This window comes from Penaeus vannamei, chromosome 11 (assembly GCF_042767895.1).
Source record: "Penaeus vannamei isolate JL-2024 chromosome 11, ASM4276789v1, whole genome shotgun sequence".
Taxonomy (NCBI): Eukaryota; Metazoa; Arthropoda; class Malacostraca; order Decapoda; family Penaeidae; genus Penaeus; species Penaeus vannamei.
In genome coordinates this window covers 9,289,749-9,316,987 of record NC_091559.1, presented here as the reverse complement: position 1 = coordinate 9,316,987, position 27,239 = coordinate 9,289,749, and the positions used below count along the sequence as shown (strand labels likewise).

At 35.5% G+C, this 27,239-nt stretch overlaps 1 non-coding gene across 1 annotated transcript; it reads left to right on the top strand.

The window, feature by feature from the left end:
* The first annotated feature begins 15,705 nt into the window (after positions 1 to 15,705).
* TRNAV-CAC (transfer RNA valine (anticodon CAC)) lies at positions 15,706 to 15,778 on the top strand. The gene has a single exon. It is a non-coding gene; the product is annotated as a tRNA-Val (tRNA).
* Positions 15,779 to 27,239: the final 11,461 nt, after the last annotated feature.

The following is a 27,239-nucleotide window of genomic DNA, read 5'->3' as shown; positions in this document are numbered from 1 at the left end:
AAGAACAGAGTGGATATGGCGAGGTTGATAATTTTATCAAAATCGATGGGACTGAAGTATAACTGTGTTTATAGGCCTATGATAACACATCACATTAGAATATTTATTTTCATTTTAATCATTTTCTAATTTTTAATATCTTTCAACGCAATGTAAACTGAGTTAATTATAAGAATGCACACACTGTATTGCTGAACTGGTAATAAAATGCCTTATTTAAGAATTATATTAACTAATCAGTAAAACATAAAAATATATTGCATAGATAACATTTAGAGAGAGAGAGAGAGAGAGAGCGAGAGAGAGAGAGAGAGAGAGAGAGAGAGAGAGAGAGAGAGAGAGAGAGAGAGAGAGAGAGAGAGAGAGAGAGAGAGAGAGACCTACATAAACACTATACAAATCTAATAAAACTAAATTTCAAATATATCCTATGTGTCCGTAGTGCAGCGGTGGCACGGTCGCCTCGAACACGACTGGCTCGGGTTCGATCCCCGACCTAGACCACAACCATAGAGTTTTATGAAGTTGTTTCAACATCTAAATTTGCTTATACACTCACAAACATTCTTTTGGTTGTCTAATGCACAAGCAGAGCTCTTCATGTATGGTTGTATGAGTTTGCGTTTTGCAATTCACCGTACATGTATGCACACACACACACACACACACACACACACACACACACACACACACACACACACACACACACACACACACATACAAACACACACACACACACACATCCACACACAAACACACATACACACACACGTTCACTACTGATACTAATAATGAGGGTGAATATAATTACATTTATGATAATGAATAATGGTAATTACAATAATGGTTATAAACATGATGACATATTGGTTAAGTTGATAGTAATACTGGTGCCAGCAAGGATAACTATACCAGTTAAAGAAAGAAAGAGAGTGAGAGGAAGGAGAAAGAGAAAGAGATGGGGGAGAGGGGGAGAGGGGAAGGAGAGAGAGAGGGAGAGGGGGGTTACCGAGATATAGAAAGATAGTGCGCTAGCGAGGGATGAAGAGAGAGAAAAGGGGGGGGAGAGAATGGAAAGGGAGAGAAAAGTCATTTTTCGTAATTCAGATTTTTGTCGGATGAATATTTTTCGTGGCCAATTTGCTTTTGAACTCTGAAAACGAGATTAAGTGATCTATGTGTTTTGCAATTGAACACACACACACACACACACACACACACACACACACACACACACACACACACACACACACACACACACACACACACACACACACACACACACACACACATACACACACACACACACACACAAATACATTCACTACTAATACTAATAATGATGGTAAAGATAATTACATTCATGATAATAAACAATTGTAATTACAATAATAGTGAAAAAATGATTACATGATATTGGTTATGATGATAATACTGCTGCCAGTAAAAATGACCATAGCTGCTAAAGAAAGAGAATGAGTGAGAGGAGTAAGGAAAAATAGAGAGTGGTGGGGGAGAGAGGGAGAAGGAGAAAGAGAGGGAGGGAGATATAGAAAGTGAGATAATGTGTTAGCAAGGGAAGAAGAGAGGAGAGAAGGGGGGGCGGAGTTTGAGGAAAGTCATTTTTCGTAATTCTAATTTTTTTGGATTAATGTTTTTCGTGTCCACTCTCTCCCTTTCTCTTTTTATAACATATACACACAAATGAACGCAAAAAAAGTTTCGACCCATTTTCTCATTCAACACGTTTTCTTTTCACTTGTATTCGCTTTATTTTCTGTTTTGTTTGCAAAGTTTCTATATTTTTCTTTATTTCGCATATATATCGGAATTTGACGAATTTTGTACATGAAAATTTTCTCACTCGCCTTTATTTTCCAATGATAGGGACGTTTCTGTTCATTTTTGTTATTCGATTTTTTTTCGCATATATACGCTGAAATAGGAAAGAATGGAATTTTCACGCAAACACATACACACATAAAAAAAGGGAAAAACTGATTGCAACCGACGGGCGTCTTGTATTTTTTGTGCCCGGGGCTTTCCATGTCTTTCAGCCCCGGGCGAGGTTGCAACCAGAGGGAGCACTTTTGGCTCCCTTTTGCAGATTCGAACTCGCGATCGCGGGTTTCGAATCTGGCGCCCTTACCCTCTCGGCCACGGTGTCGAGGGGCAACAGGAATGGGTTGGGAGAGGCTTTTATGCAACATATGTGTGTATTCGTTTGTGTGTGTGTGTATGTGGTTGTATATATGTGTGTACATGTGTGTCTGTGTGTATGTCTAAATGTGTTTTAGTGTGAAAGAGGGTGGGTTGAAGGGGTGTGCGCGTGTGTATGTGTGCGTCATGATACGATACCGATAGTTATATGGCGATAATGCGATGATGGTATATATATATATATATATATATATATATATATATATATATATATATATATATATATATATATATATATATATATATTTTTTTTTTCTTACATCGGGAAAGGTAGCTGACGATCCGTCTAATCGTAAACCATGTTCTCTGCTCGACTGCTGTTTCACGAATAATTCCCTCCAAAATAAGATATTTTAGCGAAAGCAAAGCGATGCAGAATGAGAGCTTGTTTGGCGTCCCACACTGAAACACGAAAATGTGAGGTAATTTTTATTGAATGGAGGCATGCACACATATATACAGAGCAAATATTGTACATCTATACTTTCTTATTTGTCAACGTCATTTCTCCTTTCTTCTAACGTTTTACTCTATTGCATTTTTCCATCTTATAAGATTTGACGCATGCATAATAGCACTTTTCTTTGCCTATTTCGTATTCATTTCGCAATTTTTATTTCTTTTCGCAGTGTTTCTCTTAATTTGCATTTTTCATCACACTCTAGACCCGTTTTCTTTTTTCGATTCTTCTTATTTACACACCTTTCACTTTTTTCGCTCTATTTTCTGTTTGCTATAGCTGTTTATTTCCCACTTTTTATCTCGCATAGTTATCGCACATTTGACGCATAGTTTACTTTCCCTTTTTGTCACTTTCCTTTATGTTCTAATGATGGGGTCGATTCTCTTAATTTTGTTGAACTTTTATCGCATATTTGACGCATTTTCTATTTTCGCTTTTTCTCATCTTCCCGCATATTTCTTATAGTTTGTTGCTCTTCTTAAATTTTCTGTGTTTCTCCGCTTATTTTGGTTGCCTTACCTGTTCGAATTTACATATTACAAACATATTTATTTACTCAATATACACACAAATATTAAGGGACACTGAATTTCACAGACATATTAATATACACACATAATTACACGCTCCACTGGAATATGCGTAAATTGTTCATAGAAGAAATATGGCTTGTTTGGATGTCCTGATTGCATCCCGGCGGGCGTCTCTTTTTGTGCCCGGGGCTTTTCATGTCTTTCAGCCCCGGGCGAGGTTGCAACCAGAGGGAGCACTTTTGGCTCCCTTTTGCAGATTCGAACTCGCGATCGCGGGTTTCGAATCTGGCGCCCTTACCCTCTCGGCCACGGTGACGAGGGGCAACAGGAAGGGGTTGGGAGAGGCCTTTATGCAACATGTGCAACATATATGTGATAATGTGTGAGCGTGCGTGTATGCGTGAGCGCGCGTGTGTATGTGTGTAAGCGTGTGAGCGCGCGTATGTATGTGTGTGCGAGCGCGTGATACTCAGGATGATTATATGACGATGGTGATGCGACAATGAAGGTGAAAATAATGGGTGATGAAGGTAATTTCCAGATCGTGGATAAGCCCGGAATAGGTTTGGACGCTCGGGTCGAAAATGTGAATGCACGAAACGGAATAAAAAGTCAAATACAAACTAAAAGCATTCAAAAATGAATTAGAATATGGAACAACTGAATTTCTTTCGAATGTAGTTCGCAAAAGTGTAAAATCTTATACCGAGCCAAAGTGACACAAATGTGCAGCTGAATGAGCAAATTACTTTATTAAGGCCCTTCCCTCCCCCTCCAAGGCCCTCTCTCTCTCTCTCTCTCTCTCTCTCTCTCTCTCTCTCTCTCTCTCTCTCGCTCTTTCTCTCTCTCTCGCTCTTTCTCTCTCTCTCACTCTTTCTCTCTCTCTCTCTCTTTCTCTCTTTCTCTTTCTCTCTTCGCAACTTTCTTTTCTAAGCAGAGCGGAGAAAGATTGGGGAAGAGAAAGGAAGTATAATGATAAAAGAGAAAAGAGACTTCAATGAAAACAAGAGGAGTGTGAAGGAGAACATGATAAGGTCAGAAAGCAGATGTGATCAATATTGGCCCAGGACAAAGAAGATCAGTGTGATGAACAGCGAAGAGACACAATCGATAAAAAAGATGGAACAAGCGACTTCCTCCAATAAAGAGAAAGAAGAAAATCAAATGAACGATAAAAATTACCAGCGTAGAAAAAATAAATTCATAAAATGTTAAACAAGCGATATAGATAAGACTACCTTCATTCTTATTTCATCTGAAAATGTGCCTGTGTGTGTGTGGGGGGGGGGGGGGGGCGTGATAAGGGTCTGTCGTGAATCACGTGTTTTCGCGGTGACCACGACGCAAATAAGTCATCAAAACCCCCTCTCACTATCACTCTCCCACAGGCACCAAAAGAAATCGGAAAATATATCTAAGGGCAATAACTAGCAGTGTTTTATCTCCGCGGGGTGAGGATGCCGCGAATTCGCCCCGAGGCTACCCACCTGCATAGAAAACGGGGCACAAGGGAAGGAAAGCGCTGTCACCACTCCTCCTCCTTTCTTTTATTGTTTTATTTTTTGTCTGTTTTATTGTTTTAAACGTTCTTTTTAAATGTGTTTTATTATTCCACACTAAATGCAAGGAACCATTATACATAAAAGTGGCAGAAAAAGTGAACGAGGAAGGATCACGTGTTTTATCTTTTATTTAATTCACTATCTATTATTTTAGCTCTTTTGTAATCCTTTTAAGTATTTAATTTATTAATTTTAGTTTTCTAATGGTGTTTTTAAAGATGTTAATAACTTTAGAGATTCAACTCCTCAATTACTCTTTCGCGCCACAGAGTTAAAAAGAAACCGAAGAGGCAAGAATAGGGGGATTGCTATTCGGGTCACAGGAGGAACCAGACGTGGTGAGGAACCCCGGAATGGGCTTCCTTAAGAGCTAAGTGGTCGTGAGAATTAGCAATTAAGGTATCAGGAGACATTGGTGATTTTTTTAGTAAAGCACAGTGATTTGATGAGACCGGTGCCTCATAAGTATTTTAATGTGTCCTTGCGTTCACGTGTTTTTATTTTTTTTCTTGTTTTACCAGTGTTTGTGTTTTACGTTTGTGTTTTAGTGTGTTTTACGTTTGTGTTTTAGTGTGTTTTACGTTTGTGTTTTAGTGTGTTTTACGTTTGTGTTTTAGTGTGTTTTACGTTTGTGTTTTACGTTTGTGTTTTAGTGTGTTTTACGTTTGTGTTTTAGTGTGTTTTACGTTTGTGTTTTAGTGTGTTTTACGTTTGTGTTTGTGTGTTTTACGTTTGTATTTTCGTTCATTTTCAGGGTTTTATGTCCGTGTTCTAGTTTTACCTTAGTGTTTTATGTTCAAGCCCGTTTTAGTTTTATTCCTTGATGTTCTTATGTTTTTTGAGTTTTAATAAATTAATAATATTTTAAGATTGTTTAGAGACCCCTCGCAGTACTGTAGTCAATGGGTGAGACAAGGATTGTAAAAGGAAGAAATAATTAGACTAGTATCATAATGCGCATAAGCATCGCGGGACCAATCTGCGTCCGGGAGATCTTCCCCCGCACACGTCTCCTCTCGGCTTAAAGGACACGTCTACCGTACTCTCGCACACTACATGTACACACCTTTCTCTCTCTCTCTCACACACACACACATACACTCCCTATCTTTCCGTTCCTTACACTCTTCCTTTACACTATCACCTCACAACCATTACACAAACGTTCCCATACGTATTAAATGGGTGGTGGCAGTGAGCTAATTTCCTATCTTGCGAGAGTTTCTCTTTCCTTATACGGCCGCTACAGGTCAACCAAAGCCTCTGGGCTGCCCCCCCCCCTTCAATTCTGAACCCCCTCTGGAACACGATTATTTTGGCTCAGAATGTTATAGGATATGCAGACACCACTGATTACAATAGTACTGAATCTCCCCCTCTCTCTCCCTCAGGCTTTTATCCGTTGACGTTGGCTATTTTGGACCTTGACTTTAAAACTATTTTAAAACTTGCATGGTGACATAAGGGAATGGGAGATAAGCATCGTGAAAACGAAATTAAATAAGTAACAAACATAACAAATGAAAGTTAAGACTGCCTACAAATGTAACACAGTAAGAATTAAAGCCCACAAGTAGATTTTAACTCTGGTTATAATATCAGTAAAAGATGGGGAGAGAGTGAGAGACAGAGGCAGAGATGGGATAGAGAAGTGGAAAGAAAAGAAATGCAGATAAAGAGGGGGGTTGAATAGAGAAATACTCCCAAACACATATTCATTTTGCTGAAAAGGACATAATGATATAAATAAGAGTAAACACAATATCTACTCCCACCGAAAACAATGAAATGCAGTCCACGTAAGTTTCTTCTTCAATACTGTAACATATTTATCGTAAGCAAAGGAGAGTCACACACATACATTTACATAAAGAGAAAGGAGGATAGTTAGAAAGAGGTAGACATATAAAACAATTATATATATATATATATATATATATATATATATATATATATATATATATATATATATATATATATAATGATAATCAAAATGTATCTCAACAATGGTAATAATTTAATCTAGTCTACGTACATTTCGTCCTTAAAAAAATAAATAAATAAAATAAAATAATAATAATAATAATAAAATTACAGAAATTGCAAGGGAATTAGACACGAATGATAGAAAACGAACGACTGTCGCTTGTCAATCAACTGCACAGGGATCTTTAACACTAAGTAGGCCTATAAGAAGATTCTTATTGGCAATAAAATACTTTACAACCTATATATTCATAGAGTCCATACATATAAACAACTGTATTCATCATGAACATGAGTGAAATAATTTACGAAAAAATGCACATACTTGTACACATTAAGATTCGTAATCACTGTAAACAGCAAGTCATTGAAAATTCTACTGGTGCAGAAATCAAGAAATAGCCGTTATTTCTACGCCTACATCTCAAATCATACACATGAGTTTGTCCAAAGACGACTTAGCAGAATAAATGTGATAATGAGGATTATCATTATTATCAATCACAACAGCAGCAATAGTGATAAAAATGATAATGGTAATATTCATAATGATAATATTGATAATGACCGTAATAGTAAAATAAAAATCATAAAAGAATAACAGAATGATTTTGATAATGGTAATAACTGCAATAATGACATATTTTAATAATGATAATAAAAGTAACAATGGATAAATGCCACCAATCACAAGAATGATAAAACATTTATAATTATTTTTTTCAGATAAGAATACATGATTGATAATAATCTGTCTCTCTTTCTCTTCTCAATCTCAATCTCTATCTTCTCTTCTTTTCTCTTCTCTTCTCTTCTAAATCTCTCTCTCCTTCTCTTATCTTATAATTATTATTTGGATTTGTATCAAAATCATTGCGTAGAACAAGTATTGTTTTTACCTTTTTTACAGTTATTATAATCAATGCCAAGAAGAGAAACAGGAAAGAAGGGAACCCGGAAAATCATATTTGTAAGTAGTCACTTGTCTTTTATTATGTTCTTATAAATTCACTTATAAAAGTCACCTTTGTTAATGTCATCTTTACTGTAATTATTCTTTGAACCATTATCTTCACATCTACTGCCGTTGGCTGATCATTATCATTATATTACTATTCTTGTTCTTGTGTTTGTTTTATTATTATTAACATCATTATTATTACTCTTTGCATCGTTATCTCAATAAGGATGGCTATTACAAATAACTAAAGAAAAAAAAATCAAATCTTGTCTCCGCCGGGACTCGAACCCGGTGTTCCCGCTTTAGAGGCGGCTGCGTTGCCGTTACACCACGGGGACTCACTAATAGTAAATGGAGAACTATATTGAGATACTTTTTTTAAGATCATTATTTATATATTCATTTCCTAACATGTTTTTGTATGTGATTATCTATTCATTTGTGTGTTTATTTATCTTCTACATATTTGTTTAACTGTTTTGGACAGATATATAATGATACTGGAAGCAGACTTTCTCGGATTATGCTATTATTCCCCCATGTGTTTTTTATTGTGACAATGACTGATATGGCGATAAACAATACTACAACTAATGATGAAATATATAAACACACACACACACACACACACACATACACTTTAAACATATATATATATATATATATATATATATATATATATATATATATATATATATATATATATATATATATATATATATATATATATATATATATATATATATATATATATATATATATATATATATATATATATATATATATATATATATATAGCGATGGTGATGATATGGATATCGATAAGGGAATCACAAAGTTGGTAATTGTAATGATTCTATTAATAAGACAACGGTAACAACGGTGATAATATCAACAATGATATAGAATATACATACATCACCGATAACAATGATATTTAATCTCTCCCTCCCTCTCTCTCTCTCTCTCTCTCTCTCTCTCTCTCTCTCTCTCTCTCTCTCTCTCTCTCTCTCTCTCTCTCTCTCCTTCATCTCTACCTGTTTGTCTGTTTATCTGTCTCTTTTCTCTGTCTGTCTCTCTGTCTGTCTGCCTCTCTCTCTCGCGCGCGCTTCTTGCTCTCTCTAAAATAGGGGACCTTTGGTGTGATATATTCCGATATCATATTTTGATGTTTACAAAGAAATAAAGCATCCTCAATGAAATAGCAATTTTAAAACAAATTTTACATATGTGGCGAGGTAACCTATTTCTTATTTGATAATTTTCTATAAATACTGAATACTGAATGTCAACCATAGACATTTTCATGCAATGTTGATAAGTCTCTTTCATAAACGTTACGAATTCATTCTCTGTTTCATCAAATTACATATAGAAAACCAGAGCGACCCACAGCGGTGAAAGATATCATAAAAGAGATATATTTGATTCTGCCTTTGGATGTCTTGTTTATAAGGTACAGCAGTGTCCAGCTTTGTCGAAATTTACAATATATGACAAAATCAGAAAGGGACAAGTCACGCGAGTCTATTTTGAGACTTTTTTGCCCATGCCACAGATGTCATTCTAAAGAAAAATTAGTTTACACGACCATATTTAATGATTATGCTAATGATAATCACCAACAATAGGAAGGAAATTTATGAGAAAAACCAAGACTATGAAAATTCACGAAAAGCAATAATAAAACTAAGAATGATGAAAAGAGTATTAATATCAGTATTATTCATGATGATAACATAAAATTAATAATCATAATAATGGAACGGTAACTATAATGATGATAAAAATGTTGACGATAAACAAATTATGATTATAGTTATGATGATGATGATAAGAATATAGTGATGATGACGATTATGATGATTATATGGGTGAGGATAATACTAATACTAATGATGATAATGATAACGATATTGATAACAATAAAAGCTATGATGATGAGGATGAAATCAGAGATATACAAGAAAGGAAATAATATCAACAAGATTTCTATGATATTGATAAGAAACATGTTAATAAATATGGATATAAATAAAAACAACTTCCAAGAAAATCACTGATTCGCGCAATAACATAAAATATAAATAAAGGAAAAACAAAAAGGTCGGTGTTTGTCCCCGTCGGGAATCGAACCCGAGATCTGATTTAGAGTCTGCCACGTTAACCACTACGTCACAAGAACTTACAACTAATTGAGAAGAAACCTATTTTTATATAGAATAATCCCCTCCCCCCTTCTCTGTGCATGTGTGTGAGTCTGTGTATATGTGTGTGTGTGCCTGTCGGTTCGTCTGTCTGGCTTTATATCTGTGTGTGTGTGTGTGTCTCTCTCTCTCTCTCTCTCTCTCTCTCTCTCTCTCTCTCTCTCTCTCTCTCTCTCTCTCTCTCTCTCTCTCTCTCTCTCTCTCTCTCTCTCTCTCTCTCTCTCTCTCTTTCTGTTTCTGTTTCTCTCTCTCTCTCTCTTTCATATGTGGTACTAAACTTACCAAAGAACGAATAGCTATTCAATAAAATAGCTGTATATATATATATATATATATATATATATATATATATATATATATATATATATATATATATATATATGTGTGTGTGTGTGTGTGTGTGTGTGTGTGTGTGTGTGTGTGTGTGTGTGTGTGTGTGTGTGTGTGTGTGTGTGTGTGTGTGTGTGTGTGTGTGTGTGTGTGTGTGTGTGTGTGTGTGTGTATTCTGAATTCAAGGCAAACTACTACAGTTTATTCTCGATATTTCTTATAAACACCTAGCATTCAAATATACAATAATTTGAGCCGCAGTAATTTTTGTTATGCTAACAATTCTTTTGTATACATGCTATGAAAGTTTCAGGTTCATAAGATTATGAATAGGATTCATCAAATTTAAGAAACTAAATAATCACACACAAAAAAGATATTCAGTATTTATTTTTTATAAGCGACCTGAAGTGGTGATATATATATCACTAAGTTAGGAGGGGAAAATTATACCTGACTCTGGCCTTTTGACGTCTCATTTGTGAAGGATAACAGCAGGTTCCAGCATTGCCCAAAGGAAAACACACGGCGATAATACGGTCATCCGAGAGAAAAATAGGGTGATATATGAACTGATCACGATAACAATGGCAATACCAAAATAACAAAATTAAAATTCGATATCAGTGATAGCAAGGATAAAAAGATGTATTAATAATGCCAATCATAACAGCAGAAATTGTTATATAATAAAGGCACGATGATAATGATACTGATAATAACGGTAATGATAGTATATAATAGTTATAATGATGATGATACATTAATAGTATTAAGATAATGCTAATAGCAATACTAATAAAGACTCATATTTTGATATGGTAATGATAACAATAATGCTGATAATGTAAGCGTGAACATGTGATATTCTAAAAATAGCCCGGCCTGGTGTCTCTGTCACTATCTCTCTCTCTCTCCTCTCTATGCGTTCTTGTTTCTGTCTCACTCTTTTTCTCTCTGTCTGTGTTTCTCTCTCTGTATCTTCCTTTCCTTCCCTCTCTACTTGTCTGTCTCTATTCTCCCTTTGTCTGTCACTGTCTGTCTGACTCTCTCTCTCTCTCTCTCTCTCTCTCTCTCTCTCTCTCTCTCTCTCTCTCTCTCTCTCTCTCTCTCTCTCTCTCTCTCTCTCTCTCTCTCTCTCTCTCTCTCTCTCTAAAATAGGGGACTTGTGGTGTGATATATTCCGATTTTATATTTCTCATGCTGTTAACAAAGAAAGAAAGACAAATGAAATAGCAATTTTAAAAGAAAAAAATATATATTTTAGACAAGTGGCAAGACAGCATGGTTTTTAATCGATACTGAACACTAGATTTCGACCGCTGACAATGTCAAATAATATTGATCAATCTCCTTTTCTGTTTTTTTTTTTTTTTTTTTTTTTTTTTCAAATTGCATACATGATTGTGGAAATGAAGGGATTAGAAAAATCTAAATAAATAAAATATTTTCTCTGAGCGACCTGGAGCCATCAATCCGTTCAAATAATTAAACGAGCAATAAAAATATGAATGAATAAACATAAATAGAAGGAATGATAAAAATAGTATTAATATTAATTATGATTATGATGATATATAATTATCACTATAACTATAATAACTATAACTATAATAATTATAATAATGATAACGATAGATAATAACATTACAGTTCAGATAATGATAAGAATACAATGATATTAATGAAAAAAGAAACGTTGAAGGGAAAGCCATTTGATCTCCCATAAAGAATATATATATATTTTTTTTCAGTCGTATGTTTTATTCATGTTTTTGTTGTTGTTAATCTTTGTTAATCTATTGCAACGATTCATAATAATGAGAAAAAAATGCATTTTCGATCCTACATTCTAAGTAAAAACTGATTGCAACTTGGCGCTTTTCATTTCTTTTTTTAAGCCCGGAGCTTTTCATGTCTTTCAGCCCCGGGCAATGTTGCAATCAGAGGGAGCATTTTTAGCTCCCTCTCATTGCAACTACTTTTCTTTTTTAAAGCCCGGGGTTTTTCATGTATTTCAACCCCGGGCAATGTTGCAATCAGAGGGAGCATTTCTTTTTTGCTCCCTTTTGTGGATTCGAACCCGCAACAGCGTATCCGAGACCCGCTGTTGCGGATTCGAACTGGCGCCTTACCCGCTCGGCCACCGTGGCCGAGGGGCAATGGGAAAGGTTTGGAAGTGGTATTTGTGTTACATCTTTTTGAAAAAGACAGGGAGAGAGAGAGAGAGAGAGGGGTAGAGAGAGAGAGAGAGAGAGAGAGAGAGAGAGAGAGAGAGAGAGAGAGAGAGAGAGAGAGAGCGAGAGAGCGAGAGAGAGAGAGAGAGAGGGGGGGGACACAGAGAGAGAGACAGACAGACAGATAAAGAGTGTATGCATGTGCTTGTGCGCGTGCATGTGTATTTATGTTTATGTCTCCGTGTGTATGCGTGTTTGCGTGGGCGTGTTCGTCTGTATGTGCGTGTGCGTGTGTATGTATGTGTGTGTGTGTGTGTGTGTATGTGAGTTCATTTGTAGCACGGGTATGTGTGTGTACGGGTATGTTAAAGACGACTGTGTTAACGACTGCACCACGTCGGCTTTTTTGCTTAGATGAATTTAAATAAATCTAAATCCTTGTGAATATAATCATTATTATTACTATTTTTATTTTCATTGTTATTACCATCATTTTTATCATTATTATTATCATCATTATCATTACTGCTATCGTTGCTATTAGTATCATCATTAATTTCTTCATTATTATCTTTATCATCATTATCATTATCATGATTAAAATCATCATTGTTATTATTATCATCATGATGGTCATTATCAGTATAATCATTATCTATTGTTATTATTATTATCATCATCATTAGCATTATTTTCATCATTACTATTAAAATTATCATTATTTCAATTATTTTCATATAGGCCTTTTATGTAACCTTGTTACTTTCTTTTCATATTTCTTCTTTTTCTTTTCTTTTCATTTTCATTATTTGCGCATTTTACTTTGTTGCCTTTATCATAGTTTCTTACGCCTTTGATTCTTACCTGCGGGGAGGCTGTATTTTTGTTTTATTATGAGATTTGAATGCTATTTGATCGCGGCTGATTGGGGAAAGAAATTACGAGAAGCTGTTTGTGGCCAGTCATTTATACACAGAGAGAAAGAGGGGGGAAATAACGAAGAAAACAAGACAAAAACAGATATACAGCATAGGCCGATGTGAAAAGGAAAAGGAAAAGGAAACGAGAATTCAGAGATTATCGGTCAAGGCAGGAAATTAGAGAGAAAATGGGGAAACGGGGAAAGAGGAATTCACAGAAATGTCAAATAGATGATAAGGGGAAAATGTCAGAAAGACAAAAAGGAAAAGAAAAGAAAACAAAACAAAAATGATGAACAAAGGGGTTAAAAACTGAGAGAGATTCGAAAGAATAAACAGAGAAAATGGAAATCAAGAATGTAATTAAGAAATGAGAAAAGGGCAAGACCATCAAAAGGGGAAGGGTTAAGGAAGGAAGAAAGGCGAGAGGAAGAGCGAAGAAAAGCATTTAAAGAGAGATTTCCCTTTTCTCTTTTTCTTATCTATTTTTTCCTTTTATTAACGAAGACTTTTCAACACTTCCCTTCTCGCGGTCCGAGATGGGCAGCGCAGAGGATCATTATTATCGTTGTTATTTTTATTGCTATCATTATCATTATTACTATCATTATGATTGTGATTATCATCATTATGATTATTATCAACATTATAGTTATCATCATTATCATTACTATTTCTATTATTATCATTATTACTATCATTATTATTATTAATTTATCATTATCATAATTATAATTATTATTACAATTATTATTATTATTAATATTATCATTATCATTAGTATTATTATCATCATTGTCACTATCATTGTTTTTATACAGTTTTCCTATAACAACATTGTGTTTATGTAGTTTTTTTTACCATAATCATTATCATTATTAATATTCTTATCTTTATCGTCATCATCATCGTTATTACTATGAACGATATAGATGATGAATATTTCTTTTTCTAATGTTTTGATGCAATTACTGGACAATGAGAGAGAGAGAGAGAGAGAGAGAGAGAGAGAGAGAGAGAGAGAGAGAGAGAGAGAGAGAGAGAGAGAGAGAGAGAGAGAGAGAGAGAGAGAATAACGAGATAGTAAAAACGAGAGAGAGAGGATATGGGGAGACAGAGAGCGAGCGTGAAAGATGGAGAGAAAGAGAATGGTGTAAGCGTAGTAATGAAAGGGATTATAAAATTGTCAAGCGTTTCCTCTCGAGGTCGAACCGAGAATCTTGCGTGTGAACCGAACGTGACAAACGAGAATTTCAACATCTTTGTGATAATAACGGATAATAACTGTCATTCCTAACCACCTGTGCAAAACCTCGACCTAAGAGAGAAAATCAATCAAAACATTCTTTTTTTCAAGGATGCTTAATGATCACCGGATGTCAGCGAGGACCGAAATGAAAAATCTTCCAAAAGGAGAATAAAACAAGAAAGAAAAAAAAAAACACTGGCGGTTCTCCTGCAGTGCAGTGCATCTGCATCCTTCAATATCTAATTGTTTACCCTGTTATTGCTGTAGTGTTATACAGATAAATGAATAAATAAATAAATAAAGAAAGAAAGAAAATAAATATTTTCCTTTTGGCTTTCCTCATAAGTGTAAGACATTCTCCATTGAAAGGTAACTAAGCTGATCCTTTTAATTCAATGCTTGCAATATTGATTTACATATATATTCATTATTTACTGGTTTAAGAACTTAAATTGGTGTTGAATAACTTTTATGTAACATATTATATATATATATATATATATATATATATATATATATATATATATATATATATATATATATATATATATATATATATATATATATATATATATATATATATACATATGTACATATATATAGTTATTTATATATGTGTATAAGTGTATAAATAAGCATATGTATATCACACACACACACATAAGTGTGTATATATTTATGTATGTACATATATGTGTGTGTGTACATATTTGTGTATCTATATATAAGCATGCTTATATATTTATTTACACACACGCATACATGCACACACACACACACACACACACACACACACACACACACACACACACACACACACACACACACACATATATAGGAGCACATACATTGTGTGTATATATATATATATATATATACATATATATTCATATATACCTATTTATATTTACACACAATAAATGTGAAATAGTGGATATCTCTTTCGTTCTTTATCTTTTTTCACTCATATTCTCGGTTTTTGTTTTTATCATTGTTATCATTCTCTCAGTCTCTCCCTCCTCCTCTCTCTCTCTCTCTCGCTTTCAACCACTATTTACAACAGAATATAAAACAATGAAGCATCCAACATTACGATCGTTTCCGTGTTGTAGTGGTTATCACGTGCGCTTCACACGCTCAAGGTCCTCGGTTCGATCCCGAGCGGAAACAACGACAATTGATTTTGGAAGAATTTTACTCTCCGTGTCTTAGTGAAACAGCTGGTGATGCTGCAGTGACCTGGATTGCAGCCTCCACGTCAGAGGATGACCCTCCGAGCGGCATCCGAACGTCTGGCGCCACCGAGATGTTAGAGGATGCCTGTTGCTACTGAATGATCACAAGATTGGTCGGATGCCCTATTTTTTCTGTATATTACTTCTTTCTACTGCAGCGTCCACAATTTAGTGTAATTAACGTCAGATCACATTCAAAATGCCCAGTGCGCATTCCCACATCCGCATTTCAAGTACCCACAATCCCCACACCCACGTAGACAGCCAGCACTAGTTTCCCACACGAGGGATGCACGCCAGAGATCAGCCTCGGCGTGGACCTTTTCGTTGAACTCAATACACGAAAAGGCGAGAGGGCAGTCTTATCGTCGAAAATTATTTTCTCCTTTTCTCTTTCTCTCACTTTTACTTTCAATCTCTCTCTCTCTTACTCACACACATCCTCTCTCTCTCTCTATCTATTTCTATCTCACTCCCTCCTCTCTCTGTTACTCACACTCACCTCTTCTCTTTTTTTCTTTTTTTATTTCTGTCTCTCCATCTCCTTCCATCTCTCTGTCTCACTCGCTCAAGCACACTCTCAGACTGTCTATATATCTTTCCATCCTTCTTTATCTCTCTTTCTCTCTCATTCCCTCTCTTTATCACTCTCGGGACTCTTTGTCTATATACCTCTCTGTTTATATCTCTCTTCACCCTCACACCCTATCTATCTTTCTCTCTTTATCTATCACTCTCTCTCTATTTCACCCTCCCCCTCTCTCTCTCCCTCTTCTTTCCTCCCAAACTCCCGCCTTACTCTTCCACACAAACTCTCTCCCTTCTCACCACCCCTTTCTCTCTGTGTGTGACTTTTTCTATCTCTTTCTGTCTATTTCTTTCTCTCTCTTTCAGACGCTATCTGTTTCTCCCTCCCCCCACCATTTCCTTTCTCTGTCTCTGTACTCACTCTCTCTTTCCCTCTCTCCGTTTCTCTCGCCCTCTCTTTCACAAGCATAAACTACGGTGACAATAATAGGGTGACGAAGAACTGCAATTCACTGCAGGAGAACCGCAATTATTAACATTTTTTCCTTTCGTTTGTAATAGGCGTTTCATTTCGGTCTTCGCTGACTTCGGTGTTCATTAATCATCCTTGGAAAGAAGATGTTTTGAATAATTTCCTCTCTTAAGTAAAGGTTTTGCACATGCGGTTAGGAATAACATAGTTTTTATTCGTCATTTTAACATAGATGGTATTATAAGCAGTCATGTTCGGTTCGATCTCGAGCGGAAACACCTGGCAATGTTATGTCTTTTTCATTTCTACGCATCTACCATTCTTTCTCCTACTTTTTTTTCTCTCTTTCGGTAATCCTCATCTATTTCTCTATTTCATTTATTTTCGCTCTCTGCCATCCTCCCCCCTATTATCTCTTTCTCTCTGGCATTAACTAGTACTTAAATCAAAACACTGAACACTGAACGCTTAATATAATAACTTTCCCGCAGTGTACTTGTTGTCACGTGCACTTCACACGAGCAAGGTCCTCGGTTCGATCCCGAGCGGTGACAATGTTATTATTTTTCTATCTGCTTTCTCATCAGAGAGAGAGAGAGAGAGAGAGAGAGAGAGAGAGAGAGAGAGAGAGAGAGAGAGAGAGAGAGAGAGAGAGAGAGAGAGAGAGAGAGAGAGAGAGAGAGAGAATCTGAATGGAATTTAAAATGTTAAAGTTTTACAAATTGATCATTTCATGCAGAAAATTATAGTTTATCGCATAGTGACACATTTTCTACTTTCACATTTTGCAATTTTCACACCTTACTTTTTTCCTAGTTATTGTTTTGTTCCTCATCTATATTCTTTGTGTTTCGCCTTTTTCTTTTACCTTTCTTAGATTTTACCTCACAAATTCGATGACATATTTCCACACATGAATGGAGATAAAATTTCCGGGACATATTTCTGTACATTTGAATAAACGTATATTTTACAAAGAAATGTCTTCTTTTGGCGTCCTACACTGAAATAGGAAAAAACAATATGTTATTTTTATTAGCAGCATGAGTTGCACATAGCCCACACGAGCACACTCAAGTACAAACACATACATAAAAATACACAATAGGGAAAAACTGATTGCAACCCGGCGGGCGTCTCTTTTTGTGCCCGGGGCTTTTCATGTCTTTCAGCCCCGGGCGAGGTTGCAACCAGAGGGAGCACTTTTGGCTCCCTTTTGCAGATTCGAACTCGCGATCGCGGGTTTCGAATCTGGCGCCCTTACCCTCTCGGCCACGGTGTCGAGGGGCAATAGGAAAGGGTTGGGAGAGGTATTTATCCAACATGTGTGTGTTCATCATTTGTGTGCGTGCGTGCGTATGTGTGTTTGTATGTGTGTGTGTACCTGTGTGTGCGCCTACGCTTTACTGATCACCGTTATATGACAATGACGATGATGATTCGATAATGATGGTGATAATAAACTTGACCCACTCGGCCACGGTGGCGAGGGGCAAGAGGAATGTTTTGGGAGAGGTCTCTGTGTACCTTGTGGTGTGTGTGTGTGTGTGTGTGTGTGTGTGTGTGTGTGTGTGTGTGTGTGTGTGTGTGTGTGTGTGTGTGATACAATAATGATTATTATGCAATAGCATAATAATATTTTAAAAAGTTTCAAACTGAACTGCCAGTTTGGTTTTCAAAGACGGAAAATAAATAACTGGCATTAGATCATAAGCACAGAAAGAACCCTCTCAGTCGTCGCCGCCGTTATCGCAGTACTTGCACTGGTAAACGTGGCTGACGAGCAATCTAATCAGAGACATCATTCTGTCCTCGCCTGCTGTTCCAGGGAATAATCCCGCAAAAACTTCTCTCCAAAATAAGTTATTTCAGCGGAAGCCAAACAATACAGAATGAAGGATTGTTTAGACGTCCTACAATGAAACAGGAAAAATGGTGGATTTTTCATCGACCTATCATGAGTCGCACATGGCCCACACGCACACACATATGTACAAAAAACTGATACAAAGGTAATAACACAAAGAAGATAGTAATTACAATAGTGATGAAAATGATAGTAATTATAATATACCTAATGTTAATATCAATAAGAATATAGTAATGATGATAAAAAGAACAATGATAGTGATAATAACAATGACAGTAACAGTACTACTACTGCTAATGATAATAATAATAAAGATAATACTGATAAATGTAATGATAAAAGGAATAATGATGCAAAGGATAATTATGATTATAACTATGATGAAGTTGGTGATGATGATGAGATGAGGTTATTATCATTATGGTAGGGATTGTGGATACAGATTATGAGAAATAACAGTATTGCCTGTAACGACTATGATGCTGATCCTAACAGGATATTTGTTAACGACTGATAGATGTGAAGCGCAATTCAAATACTATGCGATTGGATCCTAAGAACATGCTTTGCACAGATTACACTCTTTGCAGTCGGGTTCAATTCCTTATGGGTAGATCCCTTCTAGTTTCTCTTGTCCCTTGCAAATATGTAATATTTATATTTAAATATGGACAAAAATATTCATGCTTATAGCTGAATCACAAAAAAAAAAAAAACGAAAGCACAAACAAAATCTAAAAAAGGAAGCTTAAAGATAAAGCAATGATAAGGATAATAATAATGAAAATAATAATAATGATATAAAAATTATAGTAATAATAATAATAACAATAATAGGAATAATACTTATTCCTCTTCTCTCAGTTGTTTTCCTGCAGATTCCTACTTTAATTGGCTGTCTAAAGCACAGTACAACCCATCATAAGATACCAAAAACCACATTACATTCCAAAATACTGTGTACCAGTAGAACAGAGAACCAATGCAGCAGAACAGCCAGCCATGAACCTCGGTCATTCCCTAATTGCAACCGGAAAAGATGGCAAAAACAGATTGTGCAAAAAAGGGCAATAATAGATGAAATATCCCCCTTCCCTCCTCCTTTTCTCTCGCTCTCGCTTCCCATCTCCCTTTCTCTCTCTCTTTTCTCTGCTCTCTCTGTCTCAGTATCTCTTTCTCTTCCACCCTTTCTCTCTCTCCCTACCCTCCTCTCTCTCTTTCTCATACGTTCTTGTCTCTATCTCTCTCTCTCTCTGTACCTTTCTTTCTCTCTCTATCTCTGTCCCTCTCTCAGTATCTTTCTTTCTTTCATTCTGCCTGTGTCTCTATTCACTCTTTGTCTCAGTCACTGTTTGTCTTTATCTCTCTCTCGCTCTCTCTCTCTTTCTCTTTCTCTTTCTCTCTCTCTCTCTCTCTCTAAAATAGCGGAATTGTGGTGTGATATATTCCGATATCATATGTTTTGTGTTATTTATAAAGAAAGAAAGATAAATGAAAAAGCAGGTTCAAAGGACAAGGCGACGTGGTTCTTAATCGATGATTTTCTAGAAATACTGACAACTTCAAATAATTTTGATGAATCTCCTTTTCAAATGCTACGAACTCATTTTCTGTCTAATCAAATAACATAAATGATTGTGGAGATTAATTGCCAAGAAAAATCTCTATAAACAAAAACCCTTTTTCTTAGAGACCTGGAGCCATGAAAGAAACAAGAATAAAAATATAATTAAATAAACATAAATAGTAGGAATGATAGGAAGAATATAAATGTCAGCATTAAGTATGACGATGACATAAAAATGATTTTCCTAATAATGGAACAATAGCATATGATGATAACGATAAACAATAATTGATTAAATCAAAATTACTATTTTAACTATGTTATCTATAAGAAACATGATGATAAATATTGATATAAAAACAAGTTTAATGAAAATAAATGACGCACACAAAAATGAAAGTAAAATAAGAAGTAGAAAAAAAAGTGTTGAATGTTTATCCCCGTCGGGAATCGAACCCGAGATCTGATTTAGAATCAGCTGTGTTAACCACTACACTACAAGGCCTTATTAAGTCACGTTGAGGAATATGTTTAAAATACTCCAACCCTTCCTTTTCTCGCTCTCGCTCTCTTTCTTTCTCTTCTTTCTCTCTCTCTCTCTCTTTCTTTCTCTTTCTCGCTCTCCCCCCCCCCTCTCTCTCTCATGTAGGGGAAGAATAGCTATTCCAAAAAAAGAAAAGAGAAGAAAATTATATATTCTGCAACCTGCACTTCATTATAAATACCTATTATTAAGATAATTTCAATAACCAGTAAATTTTAAATATTATATTAATTATTTCTGCATATGCTATGAAGGCTGTTTCTTGAAGTAAAAGAATTACAGCTAACGTATGTTTTCTATGAGTGACCTGAATCGATGAAAGATTTCACAAAAGAAAGCGAAAATTACACTTGACTTGACTTGCCTTTAGATGCCTCACTCATGAAGTACAGCAGCAGCTTCCAACATTGCCAAAAAGTAAAACGTTCCACAATTATAATAAAAAAGAGATTTGTCACGCAAGCTGCCTGTTTTTGAGACTAGATGTGCAAACCTCAAGTCATCCTAGAGAAAGTTAGGTTTTTATATGACCTGATTGTGATGATAATGATCATAACAACAATGATAACAAGAGTAGGATTCGATGACAAGGAAATGAAAACAACAGCAAATAAGGAAAGAAAAGAAAATGGCACAATGATAATAATAAAGAAAAGATAATAACGGAGTTAATAGTTCGTGATAGTTATAATGATGAAAGTGATGATGATAAAAGTAATGATAATATTTGTCTTAGTAATAAAATAATGATAATATTAATAACAATGAGGACAACAATAACGGTAATAATGATCATAATGATGGTAATCATAACGATAATAATGATAATAATAATAGTAATAATGATAATAGAAATAAAAATAGCAATTGTCATAATAATGATATGAGGAATTATGATAATAATACTGATGATAATGATGATAGTGACGATGATGATGTGGATAAGGATGAGGATGATGATGATAATAATAACAATAATAATAATGATGATAATAATAATAATAATAATAACAATAATTGTAATAACATCAATAAAGATAAAGACGATATTAATACGTTTAAGATACACAAATAATATAGTGCAAATTATAAATGAAATATCCCCTTTTTCCTTCCCCTTCGTTCTCTCTCTCTCTTTAACCCCCCTCTCTCCTCTCTCTCTCTTTTCTCCCTCTTTTCATTGTTTCCGTCTGTACGTCTGCAGGGGGAGGGGGAGGAGGGCGACTATGAAGAGACATATTTCTTGACGGACTAATTGCACAACGAAATTGCGTGACCTGTGACCTTGATTAAGGAACGGAAGCGCTCGCACTCAGCAGAACAACGTTCTATGTTGAGCCTAATCAACAGCGACACGCGGCGTCGGACCTTTGACTGGGAATCATCATCTATTTTTTATGTCTATAAATTAATGCAATTAATCATGTACAAAAGATAATCTAAAAACAAAACTGATTGCAACGGCGCTTTTTTTTTTTAAGCCCGGAGCTTTTCATGTCTTTCAGCCCCGGGCAATGTTGCAATCAGAGGGAGCATTTTTTGCTCCCTTTTGGGGATTCGAACCCGCGACCGCGAATTCGGATATGCGGTCGCGCGTTCGAATCCGGCGCCTTTGCCCGCTCGTCCACCGTGGCCGAGGGGCACTGGGAAGGGGTTGGGAGGGGTATTTATGTAACTTCCTCGTCAGCATATGCAGGGGCGTGATGTGTAACATTGAAAGAGAGAGAGAGTGTGTGTGTGTGTGTTTGTGTCTGTGTACGTGCTTGTAAGCACGTGCGAAAACATGTATGAACCATATTAACATAAAAAGTAACGCTAAACCTGAGTTCTAAATGAGGCAGCAAGACAAACCGATGGTCAAGAAGGGAGCCGCATGTTCAATTCAGGTTCAGTTGCCATCACATGAGGTTCTAATAGAACAAATAAATTAATTCACAGGTAAAAAAGCCAGAAAATGCGGCCAACACAACATTCCTTAATGACAACGACATTGTCCTTGTGTACATCACTTGTAATGAGATGCAGTGCAATGCAATTCGACTTTGAAGATAACTGTTATCATTAGCACTTCCTTTATCACTACATTTCCGAGAAAGAACTCAAGCGAATCAAAATAGAAACGGCGAAAGACATAACGAAAGAAACTGAAAAATCAGACTTGAGTCCGGCCTTCGGACGCCTCGCTGAGAAAGGACAGCAGCAGTTGCCAGATTCGCCAGAAAGGAAAACACTTGATATTAACAAAAAAGATGTCCCACAAGCTTTATCCTAGAGAGAGAGAGAGAGAGAGAGAGAGAGAGAGAGAGAGAGAGAGAGAGAGAGAGAGAGAGAGAGAGAGAGAGAGAGAGAGAGAGAGAGAGAGATAAATAGATAGAGGGAGAGAGAGAGAGAAATAGATAGATTGATAGAGAGAGAGAGAGAGAGAAAGGGTTTTTATATGAATTGATCATGATGATGATCAAATTAGATATAAATGGAGTAATGATAAAAAATAGTTTTAATAATACAGTTATAATGATGATATTGAAAATAATAATACTGATGATGAGTATAATTTGGACCTCAGTCAATTTTATATAAAAATGATAGAGAAATGATAGAGAAATGTTACAAACGTCTTTTCTAAAACAAGAAAAAAAGATTATTGACGAAAGTAAATAAGTACATAATCTATATGATTTATTCATCTTTTCAGAGCGACCTGGAGCAACGAAATAAAAAAGATATACATTTGATACTGCCTTTGCATGTCTCATTTATAAAGTACAAGTTTTCAGGTTTGCCAAACAGTCAAATACATGACAAAATTAAAAAGGTAAATGTCACACGAGTCTTTTCTCGAGACAAAGTTTATTCCCAGGTCACAGATGTCATCCTGGAGAAAATAAGGTCAACTGGACCCTATTTCATGTTGATCACAACAGCAGCAATGAAAATATATGGAATAAGTACAAGTCATATTAATGATAGGAATAGTATTAATAGCAGTATTAACAATGATTTTGGTAACATGGAATAATAACGATACGATAAATTTAATAGTGAAAACGATTAACAATAATTGGTTTTAGTTATTATGGCAATAATAAAGATGATGATAATAGTGATAATGATACCAATGATAATGATAACTGTGATGACGGTGAAGGAGTGAACGCTATATAAGAAAGGAAAAAACATCAACGTTTCTGGTATGTTAACTACGACTCTAATTGCGCTATTGATAAGGAACGTCCTAATAAATATTGACATAAGAAAACGAGGTACACGAAAATCAAAGAAAGTAAAAAAAAAAAAAAAAAATTCTCGTCGGGAATCGAACCCGAGATCTCCTGATTCGGAGTCAGTCGCCACAACGCCTCAGGAACTTAACGAGGAGAAGCGAAAGAAATGTTATCAATGCTTCTCCCTCTCGCTTTAAACTCTTCTCCGTCTCCTGTCTCTCTCTGTCTTATTAATCACGGCAGCAGTTTCCAGCATTGCCAAAAGCTAAAGCATGAATAAATCTAAAGATATGCCACAAAAGTTGCTTTTTGACCATATGAATTTATCATTTATGATCATGATAATTATGACCAAATAGTTATGATAACAATGTCAAAAATAAACATTAATGATAGTACTAATAAAGCGACCTGAAGAAAGAAAGAAAAAAAAAATTGACTGGCATCTGGATGTCTCGTTTACAAAGACAACATCAAGTTCAAAAACATGTCACACAAGTTGCCTCCTTTTGAGACTAAATGCGTAAACCTTAGGTCATCTTAGAGAGAAAAAAAAGTTTTTACTTTAAATTGATCATGTCTGATCATGATAATAATGATCGCAACAGCAATAATAATAATCCTGAGAGTAGATATCAATGACAGTAATGATAAAAAAAAAAAAACAGTTGTATTAGTAATGCCAATAATAACAGCAAAAATAATTATCATAATAATGGTGGTGGTGATGAGAGTAATAATGAACATCATACAAACGGTAATAATAATCTAATAATGATAATATCAATAACAATAACAATAGTAAAAATGTCAATAATAATCAGAATCATAATAGGAATGACAGAGATAATGATAATAGTGACAATAATGATGATAGAAATAGCAATAACAATTATAATGATGGAACTGATAACAATGATAATAATACTGATGATGAGTGTAATTTGGACCTCGGTCCCTTTTATATAAATTTGATAAGTATTTCTGATGTATTTCAAAGGCGTCTTTTCTTTGCCAAGAATCATGATAATTGTGGAAGTAAAGGGATGAGAGAAATATTCCCATACATGTTTCCCAGAGCGCCCTCGGGCGGTGAAGGAAATCGGGAGGAAATGCCTCTGAATCTCCCTTTCGATCTCGTTCACGAAGGACAGCAGTTTCCAGCTTTAATTTTAAAAAGTAAAAAGCGAGACTAAATCAAAAAGGCAAAAAGTCTTCCTTTGAGCCACTGTGTATACCTCAGGTCAAATAAGAAAAGATAATGATAATGAGACAATAGTGGTTCGATAACTATATGAGTAATAAAAATAACGATGAATAATAATTGATCATAGTTTAAAAAGGAAGGGAATGATAACATCAACAATTCTATCAGAATTACTTTCCTAATCATGGTATCGATATGAAACTTTAATTAATATTGATTTGAAAAAGCGAATTACATGTAAATCAAAGAAAAAAAGATTTTACTCCTTGTCCCCGTCGGGAATCGAACCCGGGATATTCTGATTCAAAGTCAGTCGTGTTAACCACAACACCGCAAGGACATGTATGTGAAAGGAGAAAGCAATTTCTATTTATAGGAACCGCAATTCACTCTTGTTCTCTCTTTTCTTTCCTTTTTTCTCTCAGCCATTCTGTCTATTCTTCTGTCTGGATCTGGATCTGTGTACCTACCCTCTACTTTACTTTGTCTGTCTTCTTGCCTAGCTGTCTGTATTTCTGTCCTCTCTCTCTCGCTCGCTCACACACACACACACACACACACACACACACACACACACTCTCTCTCTCTCTCTCTCTCTCTCTCTCTCTCTCTCTCTCTCTCTCTCTCTCTCTCTCTCTCACCAAAGAACGAATACCAACGTAATAGAATAGCATTTTCAATACAAAAAGTATATTCTGAACTCAAGGCAAACTGCTGCAGTTCATTTTCAATATTATAGATACATGATATTGAAAGTTGCCGACAGGGACTGATCATGTCTGATCATGATAATAATGATCACAATAGCAATAATAACAATATCAAGATTAAATATCAATGATAATAATGGTAAAGACAGTTGTATTAATAATGCAAATAATAACAGCTGAAATAATCATTATAATAATAGTACGATAACAATAATTATAATAAAATCGGTAATTATAGATCATGATAGTTATAATGATGCTTTTGAGGAATTATCCTCGGGAATGACCCTCCTCGGTCGAAACCGACAGTACAGTATGCAATTTGCCTCAAAGTGGCAGAATGGTTAAGGATGTTAAAACAATCTATTCGTTCCAGTCATTTACTGTACGAAAATAATACACAGACATTGCATGAGGATTCTATACTTCTTGCAGTCTTTGACTGCAGTTTCACTGCTCGTTACCCAACAGCCCTTTTAGGGGAATCAAAATCATACTTTTAACATTTTTCCTAAAGGAAAGGATGTATATACACGTGTCAAGTGTTCATACTTACATGCTTATGCCGTACGTTAACAAATGATTAATTTAGCTTTACACACAAACACGAATGTAATTATCTTTCATTCAACATTCGTATGAAAAGAAAAAAAATCACTAAATTTACCTTTTGGGGGAAGCCAAAATGGCCTTCGCCACCCCGTAATCCTCGGCGACCTCTCTTCTCTTCATTATTATCACTGCCTCTCCTTCCTGTCCAGTCACCGGCAGTGTCCCGCCCTCCGCCAACAGCCACCTACACCTCGTCAACAATACACACGACTCGAGCGAACCTACGAACCCACACAACTGCTCTTAACCACCACCTTGTAACAAGGGAGCCAGGAATTAATGCCGTGACACCTTCCCTGCTCGAGTTTCCATATTACTCACATAACTATATTCTTATTACACATGCATGAAAGGTCATGAAATTTCTGAGATACCGATGTGTATATATACAACTGTACAATTGATATAAATATTCGTATATTTTTCATAGGAGAGATATGGCTTGTTTTGACGTCCTACACTGAAATAAGAAAGAATGGAATCTTTATTGACCTATCATGAGTTACACATGGCTTACTCGCACACACTTAAGTAGAAAAACGTACATAGGCGCACATAAATACATAGAAGGGGAACGGACTGCAACCAAGACTTGTTTTTTTTATTTTATTTTTATTTATTTATTCATTTATTTTATCATTATTATTATTTTTTTCTCTTCG